Genomic DNA, 20533 nt, shown 5'->3' with positions numbered 1-20533 from the left:
GACATCCTTGGCCCTAAGGAAGAAGCGCTCGTGCCGACCAGAAGACTTAGCCAAGGCATAACAATGTCGGATGGCTGGAATGCCAAGGTTAATTCTTAGGTGACGGTTGAGCGCTATAAGCCCCATTATGACTCTAAAGAACTTCACATTAGGTTGGGAAGGGATTAAACCCCAATGGCGAAGCACAACCCTAAGAAACGGGTGAAGGGGGAAACGGACTCCACCCTCTGCAATTGACAAAATAGGAAAGACAATCGTGGTTTCATCCTCCCTCTCCATATCAAGAGTTCCATCTGCTACAAGCGACAAACGGGCATCATCAGGACTGGATAAATGGCGTTTAAAGCCAGCAATACGATCTGACGAGAGGAGGTCTTTTAAATGTTTCGCCATATCCTAGTCTATGAGAATATGCCGAGGAAAGAATAAACCAGAAAGAGTCCTCGAAGCAAGGGAGGAGAGAACTTACAAAGGACGAAGAGGATATCGGAGGAGTTTCGGGGACGATCCAGAAGGCAATCCAGCGATGAGCATCATAAAATATATACTGGAAAGGACCTCAAAATTTTAAATCGCAATAAATAGACACGTACGAGGGGGCAGGGAGTCGACACGACAATCGAAAGGGGTGCACTTAGATGTCCGCGGAAGGATGAGGCCAACCGCCGAATTTTGGTTCCGACTTTTAGGAATTCAAAACCAAGCACTCCAGCCAACTATCGTCGATGAAATGCTTGGGGGGCAATTGTGGGAGCCGAATAAATAGAAGATTCGGAGGATGCGCGCTCCGAAAATTAGATACTATCCGGCTTCATATTGCGTGACCAGGATGCTGAATACGTGAGTAAAGCCGAATAGACGGAGATTAGTAGCTCTGAATGAAAGAAAGGGCAATGATCAAAAAGTAGGCCCTGGCCCCGAGGATCAAAAAGAACAGGTATAAATACATGAACAACTATTATAGAAAGGTATGTAAGAATCACATCACAAGACTGAGAAAGTAAGCTATCCTAAGTGTCTGAACTAACTTGTCCGTCGGAATGCTAATTCCAGCACCCCCGACCGGAGTGCTTGTATCTTTTCAGGTGACTAGCTGAGGATCACTAGCGTCTCCCAAGATCCGATGAGTATTTCCAAACCACTTCCCCACAAAGTCCATCTTGCATTGTGTATGCCATTTAGTCCATGTTGTTGCATGATTGACCATTGCATTGTGTATGCCTTGATCATTTCATTGTTAGTCTCCATGTGTGCATTGCGTATGCCATATAGTTTTCATGTGCATTGAGTATGCCATTGATTATTTCATAGCATTGTGTATGCTAGTAGCATGTTTGCATATCATCATTTGCATGTTTGCATCATTTAGTGGCATTATGTTTAGGTTGCATGTTAGAGTTGCATTCATGCATGCCATGTGTATTGCATTGTGTTTGGAGTAGGGTTTAGTCCAAACACAGGAAATGAGGGATGTTTCATACTCCAAGTGACAAAACGTGCCTCGATTCTCGGTCGCCAACACTTCGGATTACCCATGATGGAGTTTAGGCCTTGTTGTGTTTATATGTGCATTCATCTTACATCGAGTTGTGTAATCCGACTCCTCGGCCATCATATATCGAGATGCGTGATTGGTGGCATGAGGATCGAGGACTACACTCCCTAGAGCCTATGCAATGACGGGGAGAGTGGTCGTGCACACATATGTTAAAAATACTTTGCCATGCCCCTTTCTTGCTCTCTGTTGTAGCAAACCGGAAGCCAGCAGCAAAAATTGGTCGGTAGTATCCCTACAGCATGGTGGAGTTTCAGCCTTCTGGAGTTTAGTACAGTGTTCTGGGACCAGTTGCAAACAGAGGCAAATCAGGGCATCGCGATGGATTTTCCGGCAAGGCGACTCGAGCATGCATGCAATCCTTGTCATTCAAGACCGAGCTAAGGCAGTCCATTTCATATGTTTTGCATGCTAGCTTATTTATTTTAGTTAATTTGTTAATTAATAAGGGTTGTGTAATAATTAGCTATAATTCGTTATTCATTCGGTTGTGTATTATTTATTCGGACCCTCCGTCGAGAGGGCCAACTGTTGTAATAAGTATGCATGTGTGTGCTACATGTCTTCCAACCCCACGTCTTTCTCCCTTTTATTTACCAGCTTACGATAGTTAGTTTTAGGGCATGTTTCAATTAGCATCCTTATGCTTCGCATGTTTGCATTCATTCATCTGTCTCGCATGCACCGGGCTCGATGCATCATACTAACTGCATTGTATTTCAATTCCAAGTTGAATACATGTTATCTGTAGCACCTCATATGCCATCTTAGAATAGCCGAGCCTATCTTAGTTGCATCTTGCATGTGTTGCATTAGCCATCTTAACATGAACTAGGATCATCCATTGATTACTAACTAGTTTCTGTTTTGGCTTGGAGTACTCGGTGAGTGTTTATGCTTTAGCATCCTTGCATGTGTGCGAGTGACTGCCATGATAGCATGCTTGCCATGAGGCTAACTGCTTATGTGATATAACTGCCTGAATGCCTGTGGGTGAAGGTTGGATTATTTGAATTGGAACAATTCATTGGTTCCGAGTTTTAAGCCTACTTGAGAGTAGCAAATCGCCATATTTTCTAAGCCCACTTAAGGGTGGCAAAATCTGTATTTTAGCCTACTTGCGAGTAGCAAACCGCTTTCAAAAACAAACATGAGATGCTTTGTTCCAACTTAAGCAATCCAGTCAATACTTGTATGCTGTGCGCATCACATAGTAATTCTAGGCTAATAACCGGAATAAGAGCACATAACGTTTTCAAAACTCGATATCATGGTTAGTAGAGGCTGATCTTTGATCGGGCGAGCGGGGTGCTCACGAAGTGACCTTCCCCAATCGTACCCAAGTTCCCGAGCCGAGGCAACTTTGGTGATGACAGACACGTGGCCTTAGGCACGAGTCAGGGTTTCCTAAATTCCCCCAAAATAAAATATTTAGGTGGCGACTCTATATCTGGCAAAGCAGTCCATGTTTGGCACTTCTTTCTAAAAATCAGTTTTTCAAAACGATTTGCTGGATTTGGACTCTTTGATGATTCATCGGTCTTGCATTGCACTCCGCGAGATTAGATACAGGACCGTTACATTGAGTCCTGAACTGTAGTAAGCCCAAATGAACAAAACGGGATTTCTCCCGGGACGTTCAGGGACGTCTACACACCCCTAACTCCAAAAACACTACCATTTTTAAGCCTTAAAAACAAAGGTTTTTGTAGTTGACAACTAGGCCAAAATTAGCATGAAAAGGTTTCCAAGATTGTGTACAAAAATAAGCTTAAAAGAGAGAGAAGCTCACCCTTGAAGCACAGCAGCAAACAGCCACTTTTCTTGAACCAAAACCACCTTTAGCTGCCCAAAACAAGTTCCAAGGGACCTCAGCCTAATGGTGATCAAGTCGTCTTAAGGGTTGATAGGTTGAAGATGGTTGTATGCAAGCCTTCTCGCACAAAAGCTTTAGAGAGAGTGAAATCTAGAGAGGGGATTGAAGAGAGAGAGGCTCCCAAACGTCTTCCTCAAATGTTCTAACCCTTGAATATGAGATACAAGGCTTCAATATATAGCAAAATACAAGCATTTGGTCGAAAATATCTCAAGAGAGACAGCTAGAGCAAGCTGGAGACAGCTGGAGGTAAATATCTGCAAAAAAAATGAGTTTTTCCACGGTTGGCTAGCAGAGGATCATAGATGGCCGGCACTACACCATTTCTGGCCGGCAAGGACCATCAATGGCCAGTACCCTTCATCAAACCTCAATGGTCACAATTCCCAAATTGCAGTAAGGTAATAATCGTTTAAAATCCATATTCGCTTGGAAGATCTTAAAGTCGGCATCATGTCATCAAAGTTCATCAAAGCTTTTCCAAACCATCAAAAATATGTCATCAATGGTCATCAAACCGTCATGGACAAAAACATTTTCCAAAAATATGTAATACACAAAGTTCATCAAACCTTTCATAATTTCACACAATACGTTATTCAGAGATATTATTCAGAAACTTAGCAGAACTTTCAAAGATTATCAGATGATGTGATAATTCCCAATAGTATTAAACTTATTTAAACTTTGACAGAACAACCTCTGGTCCAGCTTATAACAAATACGACAGAATGACTTCGAGTTCAACACATTGCATTCATCAAGTGTGCCACAATAAAATATCAAATAGAAAACTCATTCATGCATAGCAAAATATCTCTTTCAGAAAACTTGTCATATCCTGAACAATCGGAGTTTCATAGCATACCGAATCATTTTGGGGAAATTATTCGGAAAACTCATCATACAATAAACATGTCGGAAGCTCATGGCATATCTTATTATTTCAGAAAATACTTATCATATAGAACATTTCGTAACCAATACACAGATTTCATTAACTATTGTATAACATAGCCATTTTTAAAATCATTTATACAAAAGCATCGTCATCGGGACATTACTTGCTAAGGTCTACAGTCAACTCACGCAAAATCACACATTATTCATCTATGTCGGAAGTACCGAATGTAATTGATGGTATGACATCTCTAAATAACACAGATCACATAAATTTCATTCCAATGAGCACTCATTGTCAGATCACAATAAAGGAACAAGCCTTGACTTAATTCTCGTACAAATATTTCATCCTTAATTAATAATGGTGAGTTTATTATAGCAATAAGTTAGATTCAGAACAAATATGTATCAAAACAAAATTATGCCTTTCAGATAAATGGCAATCCACAAAAGAAACACAATTTTCCTTTTATTTACATTCATTCACAAGAATATATGTCCGTACTGAAAGGAGAAACAAAACTTTAGTTATCATCCCGTAGAAAAATTCATATCATGACCTTCTTTTCACCAATGATCCATTTCAGTAACCCAAACAATTTGATTAACAAACATATCATCTTACTACGTTAACAATGCCCATTCGTGTTCTTACACGTAATAAGACAACATAAACATCACCTCATTCTTACTACCTTTCCCTCAAGCCACTAAATACAATTAGCTAAATACATAAGATCATACCAAGCCATTTAACTCCATGGCTCAAGGCTCAAGATTTTAGATAATATTTTCCTTTGCCAGCATACATATCTCAATTTCCTAAACATACACTCTCTCTCCACAAATTAACATACTCAACACCACCAACATTCCAATCAAAATTTCAAATTCCATGTATTACTGAACTTCCATAAAATTCCACCAAATACTATGTGATCACAGATCATGATACTTGTATTTATTAACATTCTAGGTAGCAATTTCAACGTCCTAACTCTTGATTACTAGTTCCATGCTTGTTATCAATCACCAAATATCTCAATCACAATAATTCCATGATTTGTCAACTTCCATAATTCTAATATCTCTTTCCCAAATATTCTTTCTATGGCTTTAAGTAAGCTCTAAACCTCTTGTCATTTCATGTTTCAAGAACTCAACATGCTTGCACTCCCCATTATTCAAGTCAAAACACCACAATTTCATAAACCTTAGCCTTATGTTTCCTTATACCTAGTCATAACACACATAAGCATACAACGATATGAGTGGGGCAATCCCTTTATCCACATTATGTTTCCACGACAGGCTTATACTTATCAATTTGAATAGCCGAAGAACACCGATATTCCACATCTTTCAAAACTTTAGCCTTATGTAACCCATTCTCACTTCATAACAATTATCCAATTTTCCTTAGTCACAAAACTAAGTCTTTGAAACAAAATATATGAATCTTCTTTTATTACCCCAAGGTCTATGAGAATTCTCATTCTTAATCTCAACGCACAACACATTGTACGAGCTCACATACATCTTTTAAAATGCACATCATATCCTTTCATTACTAGAAACATGCAACTTAAATGCATTCTAGACACTCTAATGCTCAATGGACACGTGTGTGAGATCTTAACTCGTGCTCTGATACCACCTGTCACGACCCAAACCCGCCCCTAAAAGTTTGGTCCATGACCGGCCTGTATGTAGGCCTCAAAACAGAAATTTTAGAATAATATTTAACCACATACGGGGCCTTAAGCGGAAGCAATATCAAATAAAGGCAACATCCATTGAGCTTGTGTATACATGGTGGCTTAATTAATTTAGCATTTAAATACATTCCCATAATTACATATATAATCATAGAATTATGCAGATCTCACACAAACTTAAATAAGACTCCAAAAATTACATAACTCTCAGTAATCAAAATTAAGGCCATAACACGGAGGCGTACCCCAGGCGGCTTGGCAAACAGGTTGACCCCAATACAATTCTAGTGTCAATCCCCAATGGCTCACCTACATAAACATACATAAAAACAGAGTGACCAAGGCTCAATGAATAATAGTACGTGATAATCCAATATCTAACTTGAATCACAAGGTATATAAATGCAGAGAACTTATAGTTAATCTGATTCTGTACTAATTTCAGAACGGCCTTAGGCCCAGTCTTTAAACAGAAAGGTTTTAAGCCCTTGAACAGAGTGGCATTAAGCCCTTTTTATGCATGCATGAACTCAGGAGGTGGCTCGCACGGATTCTAGAGGTGACTCGCATTGCAGCACTTAGTTTCGTGCAGCACTTTGTTTCATACTAACAGATCATACAGAATGGCCATAGGCCCAACTGTCACAGATTGGCCATAGGCCTCACACATGCCACAAATTGGCCATAGGCCTCGTAACTTTCACAGAACGGCCATAGGCCTCAGTTCATATATGTATGGACTCAAGAGGTGGCTCGTACGGATTCTAGAGGTGACTTGTATATCAGCACTTAGTTCCGTACAGCACTTTGTTCCATACCAGAAATCCTTATGTCTTAAAGACCGAATCATCCATATGGTGTCATAGTATAGCATAACATACATGAACCACGGTATTATTACCCCCAGGCAAGGGCCATAAGACCATGGTATTTTTACCCCCGGGTAAGGGCCTTGTGCTAAGGATACCATGAATACTTATATACATGTGGACAATCATTCATTTACATTCTTTGAATCATTCACGTAGTTACATAATTAACATGCGATAACAGAATGCTAATGGCCGTCATTAGCTGGAAGTAGTGCGTATGTTACAAATGGACACAGTTGTCTTGCGTATAATTAAGCATTAATAATAATTGTTTACAGAAACACATGCGTCATTATAAAATCATTAGTGAGGAATACATTTTCGTCACCAATAATTTTGTATATATTTTTTTTGAGAAACTTGATTTTAAATGTTTTAAGACCATTTGGTGAGAAATTTATTTTTGTCACTAATAATTTTTAATAGTTTGAGACAATTTAGTGAGGAAATTATTTTGTCACCAATTTTAGAGGAAAAATTTTAACATATTGGGCAGGAATGGAAAAAATAGACTACTAACTTTTTTTCCCCTTTTATTTTTGATTATCAATTTTTCTCTCCTCTCTCTCTCTCTCTCTCTCTCTCAAAACAAAAATACAAGTTAATTAACTCTCTAAACCTATGGTGACAAAAAGTAGTGAAAAAAATATTTCGTCACTAAATAAGAATAATCCATGACGAATTATAAAATTTTGTCACATATAATAAAAAGTAAAAATAATAGGTGACGAAATTTATTTTCGTCAATGAATACTTATTTTTAGGTGAAGAAAAATTAAATTTCGTCACCAAAGATTTTTCCTCTAATTTTTTTTGGGTAAAGTCAAAATTTTGAGATTGTTAGTAAGAAAAAAAGTTGTCACCAATTATAAAATTATCAGTGAGGAATATATTTTCGTTACAAATAATTTTAAATATTTTTAAAAAAAATTAATTTTAAATATTTTAAAATTATTTAATGAGAAATATATTTTTATCGTCAATAATTTTAATATTTTAAAATTTTTAATAATAAAATTATTTTATCACCAACCAATCTTGAAGGAGAACCTTGAGATTTGGCGGTAATGAAAAAAAGTAACCCTATTGATTCTCCCCCATCCCTTTTTTTTTTTTTTTGGGTGCTCCAGTTTTCGTCTCATCCCTCTCTTGCAAAACACACAAAGGTATGGCCGCTCTCTCTCTCTCTCTCTCTCTCGTAGTTGTTTAATGGTGGGATAAGGGTTTTCAGTAACGTGGTGGCGCTGTGGTGGGGATGGAATGGTGTAACGGAGGTGCAGTGTGAGAGGAGGAGGGCTAGCGGTGCTTTAGTAGGGAGGGAAAAGGCAGGCATTTTAGATTTGTGGTGGAGAAAAAGAATAGTTTTGTGGTTGTGGATAATAGGGAAGGAGGCAATGGATCTATAGTAGTAGAGGGTTGGAGGGGCTGTTTCAAGAGGCAGAAGGGGAAGTGTAACCAGCTGGGATAGGGGTTCCTAAGGGGAATGAAGAATTTAGGGAGCCAAAAGAGGGTTGGGAGAGGGAGACGGTGTAAAAGCCCTTGTGTTTGATAAAGTACGTGTGTGAAACATTGCCATATTGTTGGGTATTTTAGAGTTGAAGGGTCATTTTAGTTCACCACGTTTGAGTTGTTATGTTTGAAAAAAATTTCATCACAAATCCAAGACTTGCATTTTAATTCTCCTTCATTGCATTGTAAAATTGATTCATTGTGTACACAATTTGTAAAGGATTACATAACTTCTCAGAACATATTATCACGCATCTGTAGTTAAACTATGATGGTGAAACTGTACACAACCTATATGTGCAAAACTTTGGTGAATTTCAGATTTGTATCGGACTCGTTTATTGAATTAGAACAACAGCAAGACAAATAAGTTATAGTCCTCGTTTGGGGTTTGGCATTTTTAGCAACATTTGTTTTGTGAAATTTAAGTGAATTCTCAAAGTTAGTAAAAGGGTGACTTAACTGAAAAAAATGTTTATGAGCAAAATCCTGTAAATTCTTTGGTTCCTCTGTGAATCTTCTCCTTTTCCCCTACACTAAATGCCCAAAATACTGTTAACTTTTTCTTAATTGTTTTGAGCAGATATTGCAATGGAAAAATATTGGTGTGGCCAATCTTGCAGGAGTCATCAGTCTTGCTGCTAGTCTATTCATGTGGGTGACATCACTTAAGCCACTGAGGAGGACATACTTTGAATTGTTCTTCTACACCTATCAACTATGCATAGTCTTCATCGTCTTCTTGGCCTTGAATGTTGGTGATTTCATTTTCACTATTGCTGCCGGAGGAATATTTCTCTTTGTTCTTGATCGGTTTTTGAGATTCTGTCAATCACGAAAGACTGTCAATGTAATATCAGCTAGTTGCCTTCAATGTGGAACCGTTGAATTGGTCATTTCAAAACCTGGAAGTAATAACATAACATCTCTTCAAAGCTTGATTATTCATTTCTATATATTTTGTCACCACAATTCTCACTGTTTCCTTTTTGACAATGTAGATCTGCAATACAATGCCCTAAGTTTTATTTTTCTTCAAATTCGGGAATTATCCTGGCTACAATGGCATCCTTTCAGTGTCTCATCAAGTCCTCTAGATGGTAAATATCACATTGCGGTTCTCATTAAGGTTCTTGGGAAATGGACGAAAAGCTAAGAGGAAGTATCTTAAATGGTCCTAAGGAGGAACCACGAGAAGAGCAACCCCTGCAGCCTCATTCAAACCTAACCGTTTCTATAGAGGGGCCTTATTGGCATTCATCGCCATACCATTTAACGTATGTCTTCCATCCTTTTATTCATACATGAGAATCTCAAATGCAAATTATGATGAATCAGTCTTATTTTCTAGGTCTGGCTGTATGTATGTCTATGGAGATGTATATGTATGTACATTCAATACTGATAAAAGACAATTTTGATACTGCATGTAATTTGGCTCTGTGCTAATTAGGTAAAGTGATAATATAATGGTTGATCCAAAGGTGGACTCATATATAAATATTTTTTTACACGAACATTATATTTCATTGGAGTATTGTGTAAAAAAAAAAAAAAAAAAAAAAAAAAGAGCAAGCAGTACACTAGGCTCTCTCTAAAGCAGGATCTAGGGAGGGCAAGATGAACACAACTTTACGCCTACTGGAAAGGCTATAACTGTTGGAGTGTCATGTAAAGTTTGCAATTGTACCATAGCTAGCATTGGCAAAGTGTTACAGCTACCATGAAAGGAAAATGAGCAGAGTGATATAACATTTATCTTCTTTCAAGTTTTAATACATTTTAATGCACTAACACTTTTTGTTTTTCAGATATAAAAACCTTATTTTAGTTGCTGGAGGAATTGGAATATCATCATTCTTGGCTATCCTGTGCGATATTCTCCACCATATTAAGGATAACAAACCGTGTATGCCAAGGAATATCTTAATAGTTTGGGCCATGAAAAAATCAGACAAGCTTCCTCTTCTTTACAGCCTTGACATGGAATCAATCTGTCCATTTTTTCCCGACATACTGAATCTTGAGATTCAAACTTATGTCACTCGAGAATCAGAACCTCAACTGGTAGGTTCACTTGTGCTTTCCTCAATTATCATTCCAATTTCTAACCTCACATCAGTTTATTTATTTTCTAGTATGTGACTGTTATGATCAACTACAGGAGGATGGTCAAGTTAGCAAGTCTGTGAACTTTTTTGGATACTCTATCCGCAACAAATGTGGCATTTCTGTATTGGTTGGAACAAGGAACATCATTTGGTTTGGAGTTTATGTCATGGTGTCCACAATTGGATTGGTTCTCTCTGTGGGCTTGTTACAGATCTTTTATATAAACCCTTTTGACATAACTTACTGGTGGTACAAAGGGCTTTTATTTGTTATTTGCATGGTTGCAAGTCCTATTGTATTTGGGGGTGTTGTGATTGGTCTATGGCATCTTTGGGAAAGAAAAACTCTAGCAAGGGAGGCTCATGATGAAGATGATGGCCCAAAGATTGACACCCTGGAGGGTAATGAGGCAAGGGCACATAAGGAGTCAAGTCAGAATTATGTTGCTAGTTCAAATTTTATTCAGTATGGGTGCAAACCGAACTTCAAAGGTATTTCCTCAAAATATTTTGGAAGAATATTAGATAAATGGAAAAAGGAAAAAATAATTGCAAATCAATGGAGCGCAAGTGGATATGAGAACAGTCATTTTTATGCCATTTTTACTTGCACGGGGTACATATCTTACTTTCAATCCATTTGATTTGCAATTATTTTTTTATGTTTTCCATTTGTCTGAATTTTTGACTTGTTGAGTATAACAAAAAAGTTAATGTGTTTGGGAATAACTTTTTTTAGTTGTATTAAAAAACTTGAATGACTAGTGTGTTTGATTTGATTTTTTTAGTAATTTTGACTTTTTGGTCTTTTTAGTAGCTTTTTGCCTTTATTAGTCAAAAAACCAAGGTGCCAAATGGGGCCATAATTTGAATGTCAAGTGTTTGGTGGACTGTATAGAGATAATTGTGTAGACCTACATTGAGGAGGATGAGATCCTGGTCCACAAGATTAAGCATGGTATGCTCTTTTGTATTCATGGCTTCCAATGAAGGGTTTTGTTTCAACTACTTGCATTACAGGCTAAATATGTGACCTTCAAGGCAGTCTCTTTTGTATGCCCATGCCTATTTGGATTGCACCTCTTCTGGTGCTATTTAGTGATAGCTTTATTTGTTACTAAGAAAATAAATAATAGTTTTTGTTTGAATGAGAATTTGTGGAGTCTGGTAGGCTTTGACAAAATTTACTGAAATAATTAAAAACATTTAAAAAATTTAGTCTGTCAAGATTTAACCTAATATAAGGCAATTCAAGACTTGTTTAAATTTAGTATGGTCCTTGGCATCAACTGTAAATTCATTGCTTTGGAACCATCTTTTTGAGTGACTCCTTTCTAGTATGATCCTTCTATTTTCATTCTGTCAGTGGTGGGCCCATAGTTTTTCTTTTCTTCTACAGGAAAACAATTGTACTTGCTACTGGTGTCGTGGTTCCTGGTGGGACAGTTGCATACTTGCGATCAAGATATTGTGGCAAAAGGCCTAATCGTTTTGGTCACTACAATGGGGTCAGTGATAATAAAGAACAATTAGAGAAGGTGGTTGGGAATGAAAATATTGTAAAGAAAAGTAGGCAAAAAAAGAAAGGTGGATTGAAGTCACTTCAGGTTTTAGCTTCAATTCTTCTATCTCATATGGGGTGAATTGGGGCAAGGGATCTTCTCTCTTTATTGGGCATAGTGGTAAGCCTCTTTTGACCATGCCTGCATTTTGTGGTTTAGATATGCTATGTTCTGTTTACTCATATTGCTTTTTTAGTGGATTTATGTGTCTCATGTGTCTGAAACTAGTGTCTCCTCGAAATACTATATCTGGTGACTTTGATATGCTGCTCTGTTTCCTTCATTACTTTCTGGTGATTTCTGCTTTATTCCCTTTATGAATGCTGTTGAAAGGGTTGTTAATATTTGTTCCATTAGATATTCATTTGAATACTTACTTTGCAAGAATTATAATTGAATAAACAGAAACATTTCAAGATGCTTGGAAATTTGCAAGATGATCAAAAACGTTAAACAGGATTGGTGAGTGCAATGCATTTACCTATAGAACTAGTATATTAATATGTATTATTATTATTATAAGGAAACAATTATTAAGTGCCAACAGTAGGGTGCAACCATGCAACCTTTTATAGACCGAGAATGAATCAATTTATTTTTTCTAGGCAGTGTTGGAGTTACTCTAAGCTAGTGATGTGATTAATAGGACCTTGCCATGTAGAAAGGACCTTCTGGTTGTTGAGCTAGATTCATTGTGTACACAATTTGTATTTACATGGATAGAGCTATTATTTGCTAGCTATTGATGTCTCTGTAATCCAGCTTTTGATGTCTCTGTGGATAATTTTCACTTAATAACCTTTTATGGAGATATGAAAGCCCCTTTGCCATTTCCAATATGATGTCGAACTACTACTTCCAGCTTAGAATTTGAGTCTTGTTCTTATTTGCATGGAATAAAAGAGTGTCGCCACTTAAAGATACAATTGAAAGAAGGTGCAAGGATATCTCAGATTTTGCTTTATATGCTTTTGTCAATTATAGTATAGCCACACACAAAAAAAAAAAAAAAAAAAGAAGTTACATGTTTCGGATCATAGTAATGTGAAACTCCATCAGGGAGTAGGATAAATCTCATATAGACAAGTTGATGGTAAAAGCAGTGTTATTTAAGAGTATTTTGGAAACTCTTAAAACATATAAGTATGTTTGTGTAGTTTTTTAGAAAGCATGTTTGCGTGGTTTGTTATGTGATATGATTACATGAATACATCTGTAATTGCAATTTTGAGTGAATTCAGTGATTCTTTAATTTGTGTAGTAATGCAAGTTACACAATTAACTTCAATTACACAAATCTAATGATACATGGGTTCTTCTAAATATATGAAGAAATGTAAAAATGTGTGTTGCTCCCATTTTATTGCAAAAAGATGAAAATAAGCAAAAAATTTAAACAATTCAATATTTTATCTTTAACCAAAAGCAGACAAAATTAAAAACCAAAGTAAGAGCCAAAAAAATCATGAACATGTTTATCTATAAAAAATAAAAAATCACAATGATTCCTTATCAAAGAGGATTTGATCAAGGTTTTGTTGGGTACAAATTCATAAACAAGGCAGTCTAGACCTTCAATGGTACAACCCAAGAGTCTTATAAGGTTCTTGTGTTGAATTCCACTGATCAAATTTACTTCATTGAAGAAGTCATCGATCCATTGTCATGAATCAAATGTATCTCAATGCTACATTATATTTTCAAGCTATTAAATATATTTTGGCATTAGTGATAGTGATATATGGTATTCTTGCAATTTTTTGGCATCTTCTGTTATCCGTGTTGCTTTATCATCAAGGATCACCTCAACTCTTTGAAGTTTTGGATTGTTATATGCATTTCTACTAAATTGGTTTATAAAATAAAATTATTTATATATTAGTTTAGATGTAATTCGTAATATATTAATGTTTTCCTTGTTTAATTTCTTTGCAGATTGGTTTTTGATGACGTTTATTAGAAGCATACTTGGAAATCAAGATCAAGTGTTGAATTTTTTTTTCCTGAACTGATACTTAGTTCTAGTTTTAAACCTAGTTGAGTGTTATTTTATTTTATTTTTTGTGGTCTCCACATTAGTTCATTTTGGAATTTGTTATGATGGTTTTTTTTATTATACTTAATGGATTATTATTAAATTTGTTTGATAGATATATTTTCATTTATGATATAAATTGTTTAGTGAATTATTTTGTGGAGTGGTGTATAATAGCTAGTGGATTTCTTAGTACATTTAAAAGGCTATTGGGATATGAGTAGGGATATTTGTGAAACAATAATTTAAATTGAAATATAAAATATGGAACAAGTTCAGTAACGAATTTTTTTCGTCATTTGTAATTGTTATCATGACAAAGTGATTATTCGTCGCTAATAAACATTTTTTGTGACAAAATTTATTGTAGTTTATATAGAAATATTTCATTGATTTTGTTGTTTAGTGACTAAAAATTTCGTCACATATATATATATATATTTTTATGACGAAATATATTTCGTCACCCATGTATGACTTTTCCAGACGAAAAATTTTGTCATCTTTGCATCTTACTCTGACGAAATTATTTCCTCATCAATAATCAACACGTGTGACAAATTTATTCGTCAACTAAAGTTAAAAATATGATACTGAATAACTATTTGGTGACGAAAATGAGAATTTTTTGCGACAAAATATTGTTTTATTGGTGACAAAAAATTTCGTCACTGAAGTAATTTCATTGGTGACGAAATTATTTTTCGTCACGGTGGTTTTTAGTGACAAACATTCAATGACGAAACCGGTGACGAAAATATTTCCTCACAAATATCTATAGTGACGAAATTAGCTCTTTGGAGACAAAAAAAATTCGTCATTTAAGACCCAACTTGTTGTAGTGGAGGGTGAAACACCCCTAACTCCAAAAACACTTTAAACTACCATTTTCAAGCCTTAAAAATAAAGGTTTTTGTAGTTGACAACTAGGCCAAAATTAGCATGAAAAGGTGGCCAAGATTGTGTACAAAAATAAGCTTAAAAGAGGAGAAGCTCACCCTTGAAGCACAGCAGCAAACAGCCAACAAATAGCCACTTTTCTTGAACTAAAACCACCTTTAGCAGCCCAAAACAAGTTCCAAGGGACCTCAGCCCAATGGTGATAAAGTCTTCTTAAGGGTTGATAGGTTGAAGATGGTTGTACGCAAGCCTTCTAGCACAAAAGCTTTAGAGAGAGTGAAATCTAGAGAGGGGATTGAAGAGCGAGAGGCTCCCAAACTTCTTCCTCAAATGTTCTAACCCTTGAATATGAGATACAAGGCTTCAATATATAGCAAAATACAAGCATTTGGTCGAAAATATCTCAAGAGAGACAGCTGGAGGTAAATATCTGCAAAAAAAATGAGTTTTTCCACTGTTGGCCGACAGGGGATCATAGATGGCCGGCACTACACCATTTCTGGCCGACAAGGACCATCAATGGCCGGCACCGCATCATCCATGGCCCGCACCCTTCACCAGTGGCCGGCAGAGAAAATCTGCTCTCCAGGTCCAACTTCAAATGGACATAACTCCTCCATCTGGACTTAGTTTCAGGTCATTCTTGTGTCCAAATTGAAGCCCCGGAAGTAAGCTTTCCAATGGTGGAAGCTTTGCATCAAAATTCCAATTGTGAAAAAAGTTATGCATGTTTTGGTGAAGCCACTCAGTTTCGATCCTACCCGAATTCATGCCGAACTTCTTCTCCAACTTGTTTTCTTCTTCCCTCTCCTCTTTTGTTCAACTCCAAGCCCCTAAACAAGGTGTTTTGAAAGATTTTTCACAAGAGTTCATGTCTCCTTCATTCATGTCCACTTTTTCCTTGCTCGGTTTACCGAAAAGTGCGACATTTAACAAAATGCGAGCGCCGGAACATCGCAGAAGAATTTTCAAAAATATTTTGAAAGAGAGGGTTTCAGGGTCTCAAAATCTTTTGATCAAGATAGTTTTGGTCCAAAAAGGGGTGTGAGGTTGGGATTTGACTCTCTCCTTGCCGAAAAAATTGAATCTTTGCACTGCACAACTTTCATCACCAAATAAACCATCAGTACCGCCCAAGTCTTAACAGCGGTCAAAAATGGGGTGTCTACACATGTCAATCAATCACTGTCGATTAGGTTAAACCAAATTTTTGCTAACAATAGAATCACTATAAAATTTAAACGATAAATCCATAATATAGAATAATATGTAATTAGTACTGGTATAGAATAATGCGTAGGAAAATAAGAAAACCGGGGGGGGGGGCAAATTAGCATTAAAAAAATCCTATTACTCTTGTGGTTTTTTTTTATTTTTTTTGGGTCAGATCATCTCTTTATTTTTTTTCCACGTTTTTTCATAAAAAAGTCAAAAAAAAATCAAAAATTCAATTTTTAACCTACTTTCCAAAATAGACCTAAGTCTTTCATTTGTACAAGAACAATAAAGCTAATGGTTCGGAATTTATATTTAAAATTTTATGAGAAATATTATTTTCTGTTTAAATATAACTCTTATATAATAAAATCTACAATTAAGACGAATCTAAATTATATATTAATTTTTTTGAGCCTTGAGAAGATTATAAAAATGCAACAGTCATGAATAATTTGGTTCAAGCTCATACATTGCGAAGGTAAATATTGACCAACTTCACAGAACAAAATTACATTATGAGAGAACAAAATTTATGAATTGCATGAAGTATAAAATGCAAATCTGAAGATCTTCGGAAAGTGCCTCTGAGACTGCAAGCGTGTACCAACCAGGGACAAATCTTCTTGGAAAAGGTTTAATATGATCATAAATTCTAAGTTACAGGTATTATCTCAATTTATCATGAAAAATATATGGAAAATAAATATTTATTAAATAGAATCCATATATAATAGGTAAAGTTAGTATAATTTAAATTAAGTTTGGATTTGTGTAGAACTCTATATGTAATAAAAAAAAAAAATACATGCAAACCTCGCTATCTTGGAAAGAAAAAAAAAAAGAAGCTCTTATTATATGCCATCTAAGCATGAGAAAAATACTATTTTTAATAATATATATATGACAACAAAATTTTAATATTTTATAATATTTGTTTTTGTAAAAACAAATATTAGCTTTCACAAAGATAATGATGATTTTGCCCAAAACAGAGAAATTGAACTTTGAAACCCTACTTTTACATTTTTTTTGAGGTTATTTACCCCAAAATCATCTTAGTAATTAATGAAAATCGCTTTACTCCTTCATCTATGAATATATATATTTTGACCCCTTCAACTATAAAAATGTATCACTTTTATTCCTACAAACCCCAATTGTGTATATCAATGACGTATTGGCCTACTCGAATTCTATTTCCCAACATAGTAAACATATATACAAATTTCATCATGTTATTAAACATAATGATTTAGACTTAAGTGTTAAAAAGATGTAACTTTTTCAAATATCAATTCGCAAATACAGGAATCGTTATTCCAATAAAAAGATCAATTGAATTTGCTAATGAGTTTGTTAACAAGTTTCCTGATGAATTAGGTGATAAAACATAATTACAAAGGTTCCTAGGGAGTCTCAATTATATTTCTGAATTTTATAAAGATTTCCACGAAGATACTCAAGTTCTATATATGGGAAAATCCAACTCCTCAAACACAGGAGCATACTTTGACGGTTGAACGCATTCAAACAACGTTTGTAAAGTACATAATCTGAAAGGAAGGGCCACCAGAAAGGGGTAACCCATCAACAAAATGGGTAGTCTGGAAAGCACATATTCTGACAAGGAAGATGAACAATTCTTCGTCAAAATTATTTGAGCCAAATGCTTTTCTGACATGTTTACAAAACCGAGCATTGTTTAACAAAATTTTAAATTATTTTTAAGTTGTGTTTGAATAATAAATTTAGATAGAAATTTGAAATGAAAAAATAAAAAGCTAGGGAAATGAAGAAAAAATTTAATTTATATTTCATTTACATTTTCTTCAAATTTTCTTTTTCCTTTTCAAATTCATACTTAAAATCCATAATTCAAAAAATTCATTCATTCAAAAAAAAAAAAAATTCCCTGATCCAAATATAACTTTAATAAAAGGGTAAATTATGATGATCATCATTGAAATTTGAAGAATATACGATAAATTTCACAATTTTGACATAATGACATTGAGCACTTTTAAAATTTTAATTCACATTGAAAATCCAAAGTGATTCGTGATTAGATCAAGATTAAAATATTCCAAATCCCAGAAATCCAAAACACACAATCTAAATCAACAAGCACTTACGAAAGTGATTTAGACTGTTTGTTTTTTTCAGAATAATTAATAAATCGACACAAACGATTTTTACGTGGAAAAAACCACAATTGGACACCTCCAACTGTGATTAAAAAACCACGGGCGAAATGCCACTAATCAATCCACTACTGAAGTAAAAAAGATTACAAAGATATCATACAAATTACCCAACTCAGTCAATTTGTCTTCGAATCTTCTGTAACTCTTTCTCCACGACTTCGTCTCGGAACTGATCAATCCTGAAGTTGATTCCACAACCTCACTTGTCGAATGAACGACCACGTATAAGATCAAACGCCTTTTGAAACTATACGCTTGAATCTTCGAAATCCACCGAAGAGAACTCTCTCTTGAATTTAAAGAAACCAACTCCTTGATGTATGTATTTTAGATCATGAGTGAAGAACTCTTCTCAAGACATCAAGGAAAACTCACCAAAACTCCAGAAGAACACCCCAAACAAAACCCTAGGACTCTTGAATAAGATCTAGAAAAAAGTAGTCCTAAAAACAACCTAAAAAGATATAAATAGGAATCCTGAATCCGCGATCTCCGCTCGAGCGCCCAACATCCCGCTCGAGTGGCTTCAACAAAATACGCGTGTAAAACCACAGTGATCTGCTCGAGCGCTTCATGACCCGCTCGAGCGCAAAATTACGCACTCTAATACTTTTACAGACCTGTCAATATACTGAGAGACCACAAACTCCGCTCGAGCTTCAATGTCCCCGCTCGACCGGGAAGAACAAAAACACAGAAAATAAATAATTTTTACAACTCAAGGTTTTGTATCCGGATTTGACAATCAAGGAACCTAACAATCTCCCCCTTTGTCAATTCCCGGACAAAACCTTTCTAAACAAATGTCCTTAAACACACGCACTAGACAAGATTAAAAACAAATACTAAAAATACTCAAAACAACTCTATAAACAAACAATCTTTCCAATCTTGCCATATATGGGTCCATCAATCCAATTCTTCATCCAACATTCACCTGTGAAAAGACTAGCAACATACCAGAAAAACCAAAACGTGTGGAACTATATAAGAATATATCAAAATGTATCCATCCAATAGAACCAAAGGAACAAAATATTCATATGAACAAAATATCCATGTGACATAACCAAGAGAACAAAATATCCATATGAACAAAACAAAATAGAATCATCAGAGTACCATCAATACAATATACCATCAATATCACAGCAAATATGCCATCAATATCACAGCAAGAACCAAACTCTCCCCCTTTTTGACCGGGAATGAAGAAAGCAAGAAATCAAGCACCAGGGGGAGGAGGGGGCGGCTGAAGCGTCAGCAAGGAAATGATGTGATCCAGCTGCGAAGTAGTGTGAGCGGCAGTCCGCTCCATCTGACCAAGACGACCATCAAAGGCATCAAAACGGGCATCGAGAAAGTCTAACCTCCGGGTCATAGCCTCCTCAAAGTGCTGAAGCTGATCAGGAAAAGTGTGAGGTGGAACTGGTGGAGTAGGATCCTCCTCACCCCCGGCGGCGGCAGCATCATATTCAGCCTCCTCAGCAAGGCCAACAGTGGTACCTGCAGAAGGATCAGCCCGAGAAGACTCCCCCTTAACATGAGCCCGACTCTGTGAGACAGTTTTCTTTGTGAATGGTCGGGAGGGGAAGGCAAACTCATCATCCTCGAACACCCGAACTCCAAGGTCAGACAAAAGACGATTAATCAAACACCCATAAGGAAGCCCTAACTGTCTATTCCCAGAGACACCTATCATTTTCCGAATAATCAAGGAAGCGAGATCAATAGACATATGATGGGCGATACAGAATAACACAAAACCTTGGTCCTGATGAATTTCGGAGGAGTGGTCACAAGGATGTTGGCACAAACAATCAGATTAAGCAGTCTAAACTCCGGAAGAAGTTCAAACTGTTTAATCAAAGCGCTTGTAGGCCAACGACGGGAAGAACCACAAAGTACCTCAGTCACATGATTGAAATCACAGGTAGGACGATCGGGGACAAGAAAAGGATAGTGTTGAGGGTACACTTGATCAATCTTAAGAAGATGGGGAATGAGAGCTGGGGTGACGGAAATGGATTTGGATCGAACCCAAGTAGTAAATGAAGGCTCAACATCACT

At 36.1% G+C, this 20533-nt stretch overlaps 1 pseudogene across 1 annotated transcript; it reads left to right on the top strand.

Moving 5' to 3' along the window:
- Positions 1-947: 947 nt before the first annotated feature.
- LOC114319709 (ferric reduction oxidase 6-like) lies at positions 948-12187 on the top strand (annotated as a pseudogene). The gene is made up of 6 exons (XR_014341343.1): positions 948-968; positions 9017-9344; positions 9435-9710; positions 10245-10500; positions 10598-11036; positions 11925-12187. The product of XR_014341343.1 is annotated as a ferric reduction oxidase 6-like (transcript).
- Positions 12188-20533: the final 8346 nt, after the last annotated feature.

Source organism: Camellia sinensis, chromosome 1 (genome assembly GCF_055761805.1).
Source record: "Camellia sinensis isolate YWXY chromosome 1, ASM5576180v1, whole genome shotgun sequence".
Taxonomy (NCBI): Eukaryota; Viridiplantae; Streptophyta; class Magnoliopsida; order Ericales; family Theaceae; genus Camellia; species Camellia sinensis.
Note: the sequence above shows the minus strand (reverse complement) of the source record. Positions and strands in the feature narration are given on the sequence as shown.